The sequence below is a fragment of the Mobula birostris genome, chromosome 12 (assembly GCF_030028105.1).
Source record: "Mobula birostris isolate sMobBir1 chromosome 12, sMobBir1.hap1, whole genome shotgun sequence".
Lineage (NCBI taxonomy): Eukaryota > Metazoa > Chordata > Chondrichthyes > Myliobatiformes > Myliobatidae > Mobula > Mobula birostris.
The window spans coordinates 84,962,023-84,978,171 of NC_092381.1; the positions used below are offsets into that span (position 1 = coordinate 84,962,023).

A 16,149-nucleotide genomic window follows, 5' to 3' on the forward strand; every position below is an offset into this window, starting at 1 on the left:
CAAAATCAGATTCCTTAGGGGAAAATAAGAACTGGGGGTGGGGGGGGGGGTGGCAGGAAGAGGGAAAGGGAACAAAAAGGATGGTCTGTGATCACGTTGAAGATAGATGACAGTATTGTGAGCAGTTTTGGACCCATTATCTTAGAAAAGATGTGCTGAAACTGGAGAGGGTTCAAAGGTGGTTCCCAGAAATGATTCCAAGATTGAATAGCTTGTCACATAAAGAGCACCTGATGACTCTGTGCCTGTGTTCACTAGAATTTGGAATATTGAAGGTTGACCTCACTAAAACCTAATGAATGGTGAAAGGCCTTCATTGAGTGGATGTGGAGAGGATGTTTCCAATGGTGGGAGAGTCTAAAATCAGAGGACACAGTCTCTCCCTAATCCATCACTCCCTTAGTCTCACTTGGCTCTGCCTGCCCATCATCCTTTACTCCTTCTCAATCCACCTATCACTTACTGGACCCCATCTCACCACTCCTCCTCTCTTCTTTATATTTCACTGCCCTAGCTCAGTCTTGATCTGACATGTTGTCAACGCCATCCCTTCTGCAGATGTTGCTCAACACACTGAGTTCCTCTTGCAGCTTATTTTAATGTCCTGGATTCCAATAGCTGCAGTTTCATGTGTCTTGATTTATCCAAATGGCTCTTGGTGATGCTTTTTGAATCTGTCTCCACCATGCCTTCAGGTAGCATATTCCAGATCTAAAACTTAGATTAACACTAAAACTTGTGTTTAAAAAAGTCTGCATATCTCCCCTTTGGCTTCGAAGGTAATTATTCCAGATTTTACTTTTTCGGGGAATCCAGATAACTAATCAGTATGGCTTTGAATGAGCACAAAGAAAGTAGGAACCATTTACCGAGTGAACCAACCACTATTTAGCTTGAATGGAAGGTCTATTGTTAAACAGGCTGTGGCGAGTAACAGGTACTTTCTGTATTTTGGCATCCAGCCAGCAATTCCTAACAATGCTGCTTATGACAGACTGAAGACTCGTATATATCTCTTGTTATAAGCATTACTCACCTGAAGAAAGGCCTGCTTTTACTGTAATTATCATTGACCTTTCAGCCCACATGCTTAGAGTTGGGACTGGATTGCCCTTTAAGTTCTGCTGCCATTGAATGTGGCATAAATTGAAATGACAGAATATGAAAAACCACATTTCTCAAAATTTTTTTTATAGAGAAACTTTGGATTGAAAATTTTTAAACAAGGCAATTCAGGGATAAGGGGAAGTCAGACCCAGTTGAGCCAATAATTAAGAGGAAGTGGTGGATCAGAGAAGGATTCAGAATGCAATAAGCTCCTGGATTACTTAGAAATCAGTTCATTTTTTGTCACTTCAGTTGCATTGTAATACAGATGTGGACCCAGAACCAAAGGGAAAGAGAAGGCAAATGGGAAACAGAACTATGATGTAAGATAATTGTGGTGGAACATTTGGAAACCAGGATTTGTGGCTATTCAGAAACAACTTCCCTAGTTAGTGTGTGTTTTTATCACGTCCTCCTCCACTGCAATATAGACAAATTGACAGTTCATACCAGCTGCAATTTGCAATGGTCTCAGCATCCATCCAATAATGGTGTCTGTACACTGTGAACAAGTTCACATAGTCTTTAGAAGGATCAGAGGAGATGCAAGAGACTGCATCTGGAACAACAAACAATTTACTCAAGGAGCTCTGCAGGAAGAGCAACATCGGGGGGGGGGAGAAATTATCATAGTTTTGAGCATAAACAAAATGTCAACAACTTCTTCCTCTACCATCTCTCCCCCACCACCACCCCCTACCCACTCCGCAGATACTGCTTAAATTGTTGAGTTCCTTCAGCAGATCAGTTGATGCATTAGACATTTCATTTTGGAGTTGTGCTAATTCTCACTGTTGTTATAAGAACTGAAATTCTGCTCCCACTCCCTTTCCATCACAAGGCCTGCCTTGTATCATTTCTCTAGCCTAGCCTATCTCCCACCTTGAGATCAAATTTTTATCCATGTCTTTGTCAATCAGTAGGCACAATGATTACAATATTCTGCTAACTGGTTGCTATCACCTTCTATGATTGGATGCCTGCACCTTAGTCTCGCCACCCTAGGCATCTCTCTCCCCTTTGTTTTAGTGGAAATCAAAAAAGTTACTGAGGTGTGAAGTCCAAAACTAAATTTTATAATGGCTGTCAACACTCACTAAGTCAGGCGGCATCTTGGAGAAATGTTTCAAGTCAGAGACCATTCATCAGAAATGGAATGGCAAAAATCAAACTGCAGGAAGTGTGGGATAGTTGGGATTGTAATGGACAAAGGGAATATCCCTGAAGGATTAGGTCAGAGTTGACTTGGCAATGAGCTGTTTATCCTGTCTTCATCATCTTTCCTAGAAAGAGAATACGATTAGCTTTCCGGAAGGGCCCTCACAGATTTTGAAGCAGTTTTTGTAGGCCTTTCCAAAAGGAACGTCCTTTTCCCAAAGGCACTGATAGAGAAAGAGTGATTTATTTCAAACTGAGAGATTACAATTAGAATGATAGTAGTCTAAAAACAAAGCTAGTAATGTTAGGAGGTGACAACTATCGGCTAAAATGGATATAGAAATTGAGTTTGAACTTAAAAGTAAACAGAAGTGGTTGCCTTTACGTCAGACATGCCAGTTCAGATAATCAAATGCCTCTTCTGTCGAGATGGTTGAAATGGAAATAAGTCTGCACAAAGATGGGATTGTAAGACTTGTAACTTATATGGGGTCCTATGAGACTGCAAAAATATAAAACTTAAAGTTGCAGTATCTCTGGCCCTACTTATAATACAAACAAAATAAGCATTCCTTCCATTATAAAAGGATGGAGTGAAGGATGACCAGGAGATGCTAGGATGGGAGATGGGGTGGGGAGGAAATAAAACTTGCTATTATAAACAACTTCCCAATCATTTGACTTCACTGCAAAAATAAGACAGCTTGTCCTGGTTATACTGAGAATCTTGTGGTACATGTAAAGAACACCCAAAATTTCAGAGGAAATAATTCCTTTTATTTCTTCTCCTATTAAAGATCTGGATCAACTTTGGAAGCTATTTTCTTTAAAGAAACTAAACACCTTCTTCCCAAAGCATTAAATGAGTAAGAGACTTCTTATCACATGGACAATAGATGAATGACAAACCACCATCTCCAAATCTGTGATGGCCCTTCAGAAAACTAATCGCAATTCTCTTCCCAGGAAAGATAATGAAGGCAGGAAAAACAGCTCATCACCAGGTCAACACTGACCTAATCCTTCAGGGATATTCATTACAATCCTACTTTTCCCATACTTCCTGCAGTTTGATTTTTGCCATTCCATTTAAACTGCCTACTCCCATCTCTCTGCACCGGGACCATATCCCTCCATACCCTTCCCATCCATATACCTATCCAAACTTCTCTTTAAAAAATACTGAATTTGAGCTCACAAGCACCACTTGTGTCAGCAGCTCATTCCACACTCTCACGACTCTCTGAGTGAAGGATTTTCCCTCATGTTCCCCCTTAAACTTTTTACCTTTTAACTTTAACCATGACCTCAGGGGTCAGCTCCTTGCAGACTGAACTCAATCATTAACAAAGAGGAGAGAAGTACACACAACAATGAAAAGAGTCAGATTCCTGTAATAAACACCATTGCTCTTGAGATTGTAAAGACTGTACAGAGCACAGGCCAATCTCAGTGACAAAGACATGACACAAAGAGTGTTGGCTGTAGCCCATAATCAGTGAGATCTATTCTGCCACCAACATTATATCTAACAAACATTGCCATATGACAATAAGATTCTATATCTATACAAGTTCCACTGCAGTCCACTTTCTACAGTACAGATTCACTTAAACCCAGCCACTTGAATTCTATAGGCAGTCTGAGCTAATGGTGTGTCCTCATAAAGTCAGTAAACGGCTTTACAGAATGGAATAATTTCTTAACTCCAGCATCAGTGAGACCATGCAATCTTTAATCAGAACCAGGAGTTACCTAGTACTTAAACATGTCACACAGAAACACTGTAAACTACTTCACATTCAGAGATTTCACTTACAGTGCAGTGTGTGTTAGGTAATAGACATGGGTTGACATTTTGTGAGATCCCACAGACAGTAACACTTCATGATAAAAACAAGAAGTACCAGCAATATTCAGCAGGCCAGTTAGCACCTGTGCAAAGTGTGAATATTTCAGGTACACAACTTCTCACCAGGACCCAGCACATGAGATTTTCAGCATTGGTAAAGCTTTGTTTTCAGTGACCTTTTGACATCCTTCTCTCTATGCTAGTTGAGAGGGCCTGGGAGAACTTTTAACTGATCATTGAAGAACTTGATTGGATTGTTAATCATGTAATTAATCTATTGGAAAAAACAGGTGTGGATCATTGATTCCAAGAATCTTGCTGAGTTTGGCCTGTGGCCCAAATGGCTGTTCAGCTGAGAGAGAAATTCTCTCAAAGACAACTGAAGCTGCAGCTGTAAGGGCTCTTCCTGCTTCTGGGCTGCAGAAAGGGTCTGGCAGCTATGACCAAATGTGCTGGGATTCCCCTGGATTGTGGCAAGGAGAAGTCATGTCCATCTTAATCAATCAAACCTAGAGCAGATTCAAAACATTCTGCAGATGCTGGAAATGTGTGACACAGATACAATTCATTGTATGTTTTCATGTACATATGACAAATAAAGCTCATCTTTGTCATGTTCCTTTTCAAACTAATGGAGGAACTCAACAATTCAGGCAGCATCTATAGAGGAAAATGGCAGTCAATATTTCAGGCCAAGATCGTTCATCAGTCCTTAGAGCAGGATTTGATGCAATGTTCACTTCAATGGGGAAACAAACCCTGTGGAATAAGAACCAAAGTATACTTGGTTTACTTTAATTTTTCTGTATGTTTTTATTTTCAGTTTCTTAATGCCAGAAAAATTTAAAGATGATTAAAATAACTTGTAGGTTTCAACAGCAGGTAAAGATCTGTTTCTTACTTTGGCAGCTGTCGAAGGCAGTCAGTGGTAAACAGGGCAGGATTTCTTCACTTCCTAAGGCCCTGTAGTCAATTGGATCTCGTCTTCCAATTCAATGATGCAAAGGGCCAACAATATCAGCCTGGGGGATCCAGGCTGGATAAGTGGACATGTATAGAAATCAGGGGTAGTAATTCCATGCAGTATATTGAGTCCGTGGTGATCCACATGATATCCTATCCAAGGAACTGCACCACAGTAATTCCAGGATTGCTTCAGCACTGCAAACTGTAATCTAATCTGAGATTATGCATTCAAATCATGAAGTGCTAAGAACAGGGAGCTAAACACAGCTCAGAAATCCGCTGTCTCTCTTTTCCAGGGACTCAGGTTCAATCCTGACTTGGGATATGGGGCTTGCACACTCTCCCGGTGACTGTGTGCCTATGACCTTTGGGTTGTCCAGTGTTCTCCCACTTCCCAAGAATGTGCCGTTGCTATCCAACACTATAAATTGCCCCAATTGTCAGAATGGGTTTCAAGGAAATCCAAAGAGAGAATGCAATTGTTCTGTGGGTAGCATTGACTCAGTAGGATGAAATGGCCTCATCTTACTTTGTTTTAAAATATGGGAAAAATAAGCCAACATTGTGAACATTGCATTAAGAGAAAAATGAACGAAAAGAGCAGGATACATGAAGCCATTCTGGTCACTGGACACTGAACTAGAAGTCAGACCGAATAATTACTTAAACATTGCTGATCATCTTTCCAATCAAATGCCTTCCAGTACTCCTTACAGATAACAGCAGCAATCAAACCCAGGTCGTCTGCGCTGTGAACCATTGCATGAATGACTAGGCTACCATACTGCTCAACATTCACAGCTGACTAAAATCTGCCTCCTTTCCCCATAAATACCTGATAATTTTATGGGATACTGTTTTTAAGGAGATGGGACAGCCTCGGGGATTCTCAGGGATTACTAGCCAGACTCTGTTAGTGCCCTAAGTACAGTTTTATTCTGTTTCACTTCTTTTTTTGGGAACTTCCTAATTAACTTACCTCAGTGTTAGCATTGCCCCTGCATCATGAGTGGCTCAGGAACTCCAGATTGGTAAAAACATAATTGTAAAGATATGTCAGAGAAGGGGTAGACTATTGAGTTCCAACGTGTGATCTAACTTCCGAAGGAAGTTCTTACAGCCATGCGTTTGAAATAAATACTCGCCTTTATTTCTCAAATTTTGCCTCACACTTTAACTCTAGGCTATTATTCTTGTGAATCTTTTTGATAGAGGGAACATATGGTGCAGAAGACAGAACAGCTTTCTTGCCACTTCAGTTCCTTGGGTTCAACTCTGACTTCTGTTGCTGTCTGGGTGGAGTTTGCATGCTCTCCCTCTGACCAGATGGAGTTGCTGACACTTTTCTAAGAAAGCCAGACTTCAACAATGTTATAAGTACACACATATTCATTTTGATAAATTAATGATCACACCAAATGAAATGAATCTGATGTTAGGATGCTGTTCGTTGTTCAGCATTTAGCACCAGCATTCCTACAGTCCTGATTGATAAGTGACAGAATCAGACCGTCTGTACCTCCCTCTGCAATTGGATCATTGACTTCCTAACCCGAAGACCACAATCTGTGCGGACTGGTGATAACATCTCCTCCTCACTGATGATCAATACTGGCATAGCTCAGGGATGTGTGTTTAGCCCATTGTTCTATTCTCCCTATTCCCATGACTGTATGACAAGGCACAACTCTAATGCCATTCTATAAATTGCTGATGATATTGTTGACAGAATCTCAGATGGAGATGAGAGGGTGTACAAGAGAGAGATATACCAACTAGTGGAGTGGTGTCACAGCAACAACCTTGCACACAACATCTGTAAAACGAAAGAGCTGATTGTGGACTTCAGGAAGGGTAAGATGAGGGAATGCAAACCAATCCTCATAGAGGCGTCAGAAATGGAGAGAGTGAGCAATTTCAAGTTCCTGGGTGTTAAGATCTGTGAGGATCTAACCTGGATCCAAAATATTGATGGAGCTATAAAGAAGACAAGACAGTGGCTACATTTCATTAGGAATTCGAACAAATTTGGTTTGTCACCTAAAACACTTGAAAACTTCTGTAGAAGTACTGTGGAGAGCATTCTGACAGGCTGCATCACTGTCTGGTATGAAGTCGGGGTGGGGCTACTCAGGGCCGGATTAAGCTAGTGTGGGGCCTGTAGCATATGTTATAAAGGGGCCCTAAATTTTAAAAATGCACGTAAGTATTAAAACATAAATTATTGACTTGCATAGTAAAGTAATTCAATTTTTTCATTTGCTATACAGCCAGATAATACGACAAATGTCTGACACTTCAGTAATAATATTACTTACATGTAGGTATCAATTTCAAATGTCAAAAGTAACAAAACTACAAATTAAAAGTTAGATTTTCTAGATTTGGCATGAGCAAATTTGTTGATGATACTGGAAATGTCTGTTCCACGTAGAGGTTCATGTTCAATGCTCATTAGAGTGAGATTGTTCAATCTGTTTTGACCCGCGGTGCTCCTTAGTTCATTTTTAATCCTTTGTCGATTTTGAAAATGAGCATTCTCCACTCCAGATGGTAACCATGAGTGACAAATAGAAGCACAAGGCATTTTCCACATTTGGAAAACATGACTCCAAAGAATTGTCAGTTATCAAACAGTACAACTGTAACTCTACAAAGTCTTGTTTGGTGCCAATATGAGAAGCAAGTTCCGTTTCAACAGTTCAGTAAACTGCACAAATTCTTCATTAAGACTTTCTTCCAGATCTTCCGGATAGGATTTAATAAGATTTGATAACCTCTTTACGATCTCCTCAGGTGTAAACGACTGTAGCTGATGAAGGAATCCAAAAACACCATTCACCTTTAGATAAGCTTTCTGCCTTTTTGACAAGGCAGAAAGCAAGCTGTCAATAATGGCAAGAAATGTTCGGCTTTTAAACTTCTGAGAAGGTGTTTGAGATTCAACAAGTGGATCAAGAGTGCTGGAACCACTGAAATCATCATACTTTCGAGTTTGCTGTTGATAATCTTCACACTTAGTCAGATCCCTGGCTTTTTGCTCAATGTCTGAAAACGTAGACCGCATAGCTTGAATATATCCATGCAAGGATTCATAGAGTGCACAAGCTGTGTTCAAGTCTTGGCCAGAAGATTGCAAAGAAGCACTGGTCATTTGAAAATGCTGTAATACTTGATCCCACAATATGACCATTATTCCTGTTTCCAACTTCATCATGGTTGAAAGTAGTCCACGAGCCTGTTGTCAACACTCTGCCTTCTGATCATTGTTTTTGAAATGTCATCCAAGACTTGTTTTATTGCAGAAAAGCTGTGTAAAAGCGTTTTTGTTGCATCTGCACGAGCTGACAACCTGGTATCTGACATACTTTTCACAATGGGCAATTAAGCACCACCATCAGATAATGCAGCAGAAAGGAGATCCCACCGATAAGCAGAAGCAGCAAAAAATGTGTGCAGGCTTTCTACAAATTGAAAGAAAATTAATGCTTCTTGACAACATTCAGCAGCACATTTTCTAACTAAATTTAGTGAATGTGCAAAACATGGAATGTAATCCGTAAACTCATTCAGCTCTTTAATTCATGCTTGTAAGCCACTATACTTGCCGCTCATGTTGCTGGCATTGTCATTACTTTGACCACGGCAGTCTTTTATATCAATGTCATTTTCCTTCAAAAAGTCAAGTAAACTCTGAGGGAGCTGTTCAGCACTATGACCTTCCATATCCAAAAACTTCATAAATCTTTCAACTGGTCCAGACGGCAAATATAGTGCACAGTCAAAGTCAGCTGGTCCACATCAGGTATATCTGGAGTGGAAGCCAATGAAACAGAATAATACTTGTATTTCTTCACTTCACCGATAATGTGTGTGTATGCTGGATCTAATCAGATTAATGAATTCCTCACATGTTGTTTTTGATAAGTATGATTTAAGTCCCCTTCCTTGGTTTGCATGAGCATTTATACCACGGCACAGCAAGGAGCCAACACAGGCCTGCACTGTACCATGCAGCATGCTGCTCCCCCGACATGAAAACAACAGCGTTGCCAAATCATCATTGTTGTGGCGTGGATGAAATCACAGAGCGTTGCAGTACCGGTAGGTACAAGGCAGTTTCTTTATTCAACAAAATAAGGTTACAGCAGGCAGAGACCCCTGGCAGAACAGGTCTAGCTAATCGCCTTGTGTTATAGGCTCAATATTTATTTGCTGAACACAAAGGACAGTTCATAGTTACAAGCATAGCCAATTCTTTGAAGTTTTCACATCTTTTGATTGAATTCATTCTACCAGCACTAGTATGCCTAAACTGGCATTCATGGCCTTTAGGAATGCAAGTTAAAATCAATATACATTATTTGGTATGTTGCATGCTAAAATAGAGGACAATTCATATGCAAAAAGCATAGATATGGTGTCTTTGCAACTACCTGTAAACTTTGCATTCTTGTCTCAGAGGCGCCAGAGATGCATTGTTACAAATGAAACGGGGTACACAGCTTTTAGGAAGTGCATTGTTATGAACTCAATCCACAGTACTTTGTCAAAGAGCAGAAGACTGATGGCTGAAGTCATTTATTTAAGTGTAAATGAATTGTCTACCCAAAACTCATTCTAACAGTTGTGAAAATACGGGGAGATCGGATGCCGATTTCACCAGACTGCAGCTTGCAAGTGTTTAGTGTGGGTGGGGCCCTTGAAAATGCAGGGCCCGTAGCATATGCTACTTTTGCTACTAGGTTAATCCAGGCCTGGGTCTACTGCACAGGACTGAAAGAAGCTACAGAAAAGTTGTAAAATTAGTCAGCTCCATCTTGTGTACTACCCTCCGTAGTATCCCAGATATCTTCAAGGAGCGGTGCCTCAGAAAGGTGGCGTCCATTATTAAGGACCCTGATCACCCAGAGCATGCCCTCTTCTCATCTTTAGCACCAGGGTGGAAGTACAGAAGCCTTGAAGGCACATATTCAGTGATTCAGGAACAGCTTCTTCTCTGCCATCCGATTCCTAAATGGACATTGATCCCATGAACACTAACTCAATTTTTTTCTGTTTTTGCATTATTAAAATTTAACTATGTAATATACATCCATATATATGTAGATATATATGTGTGCTTGTGTATGTGTGTGTGTGTGTATGTATATGTATGTGTGTGTGTGTGTGTGTGTGTGTGTGTGTGTGTGTGTGTGTGTGTGAGTGTGTGTGTGTGTGTGTGTGTGTGTGTGTATATCTATACATAATACATATTTACTGTAATTTATTTATTTATTTTTTCTGTATTTTTCATGTACTGCTGCTGCTAAGTCACCAAATTTCACAACATTTGCCGGTGATATTAAACCTGATTACGATTCAGATTCTGATTGCTATGCATAATCGGTATGACATTCTCCTGGACAGTTTTCAAAAAATTACTCAAGTACTTGCTGGGAAGTTCGGGTGTATTTGCATTTACAGTTGTTGGAAGTGAGAGTTATTTTTCAAAGGCTGGGTGCATTGGTATGGCTTCAAAACCACAAGCCTGCTTTATAAACTTGTGATTAAACATAACTCTAAAATGAAATCAGCTCCTGTTGTTACTAAATACCTTTAACAAAGGGAGTTTGTAGTAATGCCTCAGATAACACCTTTACCATCTATCCCCTATTCAAAAATGCCTGCCAAACCACATCCTCCAGGCAGCCTTTTCCTGCAAGTCACATTGTGAGGTATAATTGTTCCAAACAAAGCACTTACATTATCTTAGTGTGAATGTTATTTTTCCAAAGGCAGTTAATCAGATGGTGCCACGATATGCAATGACCTTTATGTATGACTGTCAGAACACAATGATGCACTTGCAGACCTTTTGCAGGGTTTTCATGTTTGGTCAATGAGAGGATTATTTAAATACAGCCGCATTTTTTCAATATAAGATGATGTGAGAGGATTAGACAGAGTTGTATTTAAAGAAAACAACATTTAAAGCTGTGATAAAGTGGCGGGAATACTCAGTAGGACTAGCAAATTAGAGAAATAGATTTCCCATGACAGATTGTTACTGATAATCAATCAGAAATGCACAAGGATTGTAGATGGCTTAAAAGGAAAGGTAAGTGGGGAGAGTGGGAGAGAAAAAATGTAACTGTGTAATAGGTTAGAAAGTAGGAGTGTTTAACAATAAAAAAGATAGTAGTTTTAGACAAAGGTCATTTGGGAAAGGACATAAATAACCAAAAGTGTTTAGAAGCGTAAATGGGGGAAAAATCATTACCAACACTTGCTGTGCAAGAAAAAAATGACTTGCAAAGGACTTTAAGCAACATTGTATTTATCTTAGTTAATTTCCACTTCTTAATCATAATGCTCAATGACACTCGGTAGTAACTCAATACTTATTGATCAGGTATCCTGGACCTCTAGACTCAACACTGATTTATAATGCAAACCAAAAATGAGCTATTGGGGAAGGCCATTGGATCAGATTCCATTTGAGGAGAGAAACAGACTATTGATGTTTCAGGTCAAGACTCAGGTCATTCAGTGAAGGGAATTTGACCCAAAATGTTTGTGTCCATATCCCTCCACAGATTTTCCAACAATTCACTTGTTACTCCAGATTCCAGCATCTTGTCTCTTGTCTCTCAGCTCAGTTCACGATCATTGCTTCTATTTTGGCCAAGAATGCTAGTGAAGATTTATAGCAACTTACTACACCTCCTACTGATCCAGTTTTTGTTATATGATTTGTCTTAATACCATCAAATTTCTTTACTTGTGCCTTCATTATCATCCCTACCAATCCCTCCTGCCTGCCTATCAAAAATGTTGTTCTTTCTGTCCTGTGTCTTGCATTTTCTTGTATCTGTAGTGGGATAAACAGCTTCTTAGCTCTAAAATTTTCCGATTTTGTGAAAGTTCATCAACTTTCAATATTTACATTCATTTTTCAGATGCTGCCTGACCTGTTGTGTATTTCTGGGTAGCTTCTAACCAAATGGCATGAATATCAATTTCTCCTGCAGGTTTTAATCCTCCTCCCCTCTTCTTCCATTTCCCACTCTGGCTTCTAACCTCTTCTCACCTGCTTATTACCTTCACCTGGGTCTCCTCTTCCTTCCTTTTCTCCTATGGCACACTTCTGTCCTATCAGATTCCTTCAGCCCTTCACCTTACCTCCCCTCCTGGATTCACCTATAGCTATAAACAAGAGAAAATCGGCAGATGCTGGAAATCCAAATAACACACACAAAATGCTGGAGGAACTCAGCAGTCCAGGCAGCATCTATGCAAAAAAGTACAGTTGACATCTTGGGCCGAGAATTTTTGGCTCCAGTCTCGGCCCAAAACATTGACTGTACTTTTTCCATAGATGCTGCCTGGCATGCTGAGTTCCTCCAGCATTTTGTGTATGTTATCGTCTAGCTATCCTCCCTCCCCTCGTCCCACATTTATACTGGCATCTTCCCCTTTCCTTTCCAATAATGATGAAAGATCTCAGCCTGAAACATCAGCTGTTCATTAATTTCCACAGAAGCTGCCTGATCTGTGGAGTTTCTCCAGCATTTCATCTGTGTTGCTTTGGATTTCCAGCATCTGCAGAATTTCTTGTGATTTCTTATACTTTCTGTGTTTTTTTATATTACTGATTTCCTTCCATGATTATATTTTATATTGAAAGCTTTTGTATTGTGGAATTATTCCTTCCCATAGTGCATTTTATGTGTCTTTTCACTGTATAGGCCATGATAGAAATTAATAGTCCTCAGCAGCTCTGTCACAAAGTCTGCATTCATTTTAGCTGTGGGTGCTCGGGTCAAATGGGTTTATTTTGAGCATTTCCATTTCTGTGTGTTTTTCTGTACACATAAATTGTTCAAATGCTCAATGTGATTATTTGCATTGTGTCAGATACGATGTGAATCATGCTAATTTTTTCACAGATTTGCATGTACAAACCTTTGTAGATTGTGGGTATTCCATCTAGTTTAGATTGTGCACCACTTACACTGTTAAAGGAAGTGTTGAACTGCATTAAACTAAAATACTTTTTTTTCAGAAAACTTAATGCAGGAAGTCTCCTGATTATTAAATAGTTATTATGAGTCATCTGTCATTAGTCATGAGTCATTATTAGTTGGTTTCCCTGAATCCTTAGGAGTGCTATATGATTTTTTAATATATGGAGCTTACTTTTATTTGGATTTTGCAGAGAAATGTTTCAATTAAAATTTTGGAAGCTGCTGTGTAAAACTTTTGCCACCAAGAATTTTGTTATTTAGTTTGTTATATCATCCAAATGCTGTCAACTCTGATGCTGTATTGATCTCCCAGGACATGAGATTTATAGTTTAAAAAAAATTGATGAAGGCAAGTTGTGTTACAATTTTATAATTATGCTTTTTGTAGTCTCCAACTTGATGGTATGAACATCGATTTCTCTAACTTCCAGTAATCATTCCCACTTCCACCTCTCTTTTTCCACTCCCTATTCTGGCTTTCCTCTTACCCCTTCTCTTCTCCTGCCTATCACCTCCTCTGGAAACCTCTCCTTCTCTTTCTCCCAAGGTTCACCATTCTCTCCTATTAGATTCCTTCTTCTTCAGTCCTATACTTTTTCTTTCCAGCTTACTGAATCTTCCACAGCCCCCCCCCCACTCACTCACCTTCCCCTTTGGTTTTATCTATCAGCCTCCAGCTCGTATTCCTTCTCCTTCCCCCTACCTTCTTATTCTGACTTCTTCCATTTTACTTTACAGTCCTGATGAGGGGTGCTGGCCCAAAACGTCAATTGTTTATTCCCTCCACAGATGCAGCCTGACCTGCTGAGTTCCTCTGAAATTTTATGTGTAGCTCCTGATTTCTAGCATCTGTGTGGGCTTATGTTTTAGAATGCTGTGTGCTTATGTTTTTTGGTGTAATAACTTTACAAGTGCAGACAGGGAATGCAGGAGACGTAAGGGTTCATGGATTTTCAGTTGTGATTCAGAAAGGCATCTCACAAGACACATGGTAGGAAAGTCAGAGAAAGACTAGTATGGGTAATTAAGTTGGGAGAAACACAATCTCCAAATGTTCCCCGGAGCATAAGAGTTGAGTCAACAAACAACGTGCTGGAGGAACTCAGTGTATTGAGCACCATCCGTGGGAGGAAAAGAACGATCAATATTTTGGGTCAAAAGCCTGCATCAGGACAGGTCTCACCATTCCCCTTCTCTTCTCTGTATTGGTCTCTCCCCTCTCTACTCCTTGCCTTGACGCAGGATTTCAATATGAAATGTTGACAATACCTTTCCACCCACAGATGCTGCTTAACCCACTAAGTTCTTTCAGCAGATTGTTTGTTGCTCCAGAGTCCAACATTTGCAGCCTCTTGAGACTTTGTAAAAGCCCGGTGCTTGGCAAAATGTGAGAGCTTTGAAAATGTTCATGAAGGTGGGTTTGTCATTGAAAGGTGACTACTTAATGTGGCAAATGTGCAGAAGTGATTTAACCATTTGATCTACAATTAGAGTATCTTGTGTACTTTTGATAACTCTTTACAGAAAGGAAATCAGTCATCAACAGCTACTGACTCAATAGGATGTTGGACAAGAGGAACATGAAGCAAGACTGGAGATATTGGAATAGAGACATCCCTCACAATTCAGCAGGTGTCTCATGCCTCTTGATTTATTATGGGGAAGGTGTTCATCTTTACCCAAAAGTAATGCAGGATTTCCTGGTAATCATTGGGCAGATTAAAAGCACAATGAAAGCACGAATGGCAGAATTGTTCTTAATCCAGCCCATCACCCTCTTCTATTCTCCTTCCTCACTTATGTTTTGTGTCTCTGTGGCCTTCAGTGTCCTTGAGGCACCGTGGCTCCTATCTAACACTTTCCTGCCATTATCACAAAAAGCAGCACCTACTCGATCGACTCTGACTGCACTTCCCACTGCCTCGGTAAAGCTAGGAACATAACCAAAATCAACTCCCACCAGTCATTCTCTCTTTTCCACCACCCCCACCCCCACCATTAGGCAAAAGATACCAAAGCCTGAAAGCACTGCATTTTCTCTAACTGTAACAATATGTTGCATATTCTGTTATTGCATTTCCCTAATGCTGATTTGTAGTACTGTTGTGATGAAATAATCTCTGTAGATGGTACGTAAAACAATGTTTTTCACTGAAACTCATGAATGTGATGATAATCAATCAATTCACTAATTTATCAATTTACCTTCTCACTAACATCATCTTGGTGAGTCAGGAGTTGTCATTACCATGACCATCCCTTGGGTGGAGCAAGCCCACACAGGTCTCAGCAAGTCTCTGACAGCAAGTAAATTCTAAAACCTTTTCCACCAACACCTTCCCCCAACACCACACCATATTGGAGGGCCTTCTGACTGTTTATGCTTTCAAGAGCCATTTCTAAATGTCTCTAATTATCACTTAAAAGCAGTTTAAATATGTTAGCATAGAGGTTAGTAAAACACTTAAAATGATCAGAAGATCAAGGTACTGCCTGTAAGGAGTATGTACATTCTCCCCATGAACGTACCACCTGGAACATATTGTGGGGAAATGAGCAGTTATCCACCTTGCCGAAGGAAAATAGAAAAAGCATTCTGTAAACTGTCATGGCGCAGTTGGAATTAAGAATCACTGTTCATGAAACATGGAGTTTTACAATGTATGTAAATGTAAGTGGGCAGTAAATGGAATGTTGTCTTATATTGTAAACAGAACGGAGAATAAAGAAAAATCAGAAAGTTCTGCTCCACCTGGAATACTGATAATCTTTCATTTTCTTTGACTGAAAACTCAATTTGAATCTGAGAAACTTCATTAAGTTGGTACCTGGGATGAGAAAGTTGTTTTAAAGGAAAAGTTGAGTAAGTTGAACATACGAGGGGTGATTGATAAGCTCATGGCCTAAGGTAGGAGATGAGTTATTAACTTCAAACTTTCTGCATAATCACTCGAAGAGTTGACCTGCATGTGCATGTAACGAGAGCTGTATAACTCATCTCCTTCTATCTTAGGCCACAAACTTATCAATCACCCCTTCTGTGGACACTTACTGGAG

General features: G+C 39.9%; 1 long non-coding RNA gene across 1 annotated transcript in view; it reads left to right on the forward strand.

Annotated features, from left to right (window-relative positions):
* The window catches only part of LOC140206384 (uncharacterized), a 31,735-nt gene extending 15,897 nt beyond the window's left edge, over positions 1 to 15,838 (forward strand). The window contains exon 3 of the long non-coding RNA XR_011888134.1: positions 14,617 to 15,838. This is a non-coding gene — a long non-coding RNA (uncharacterized lncRNA). The remainder of the gene's footprint in view (positions 1 to 14,616) is intronic.
* Positions 15,839 to 16,149: the final 311 nt, after the last annotated feature.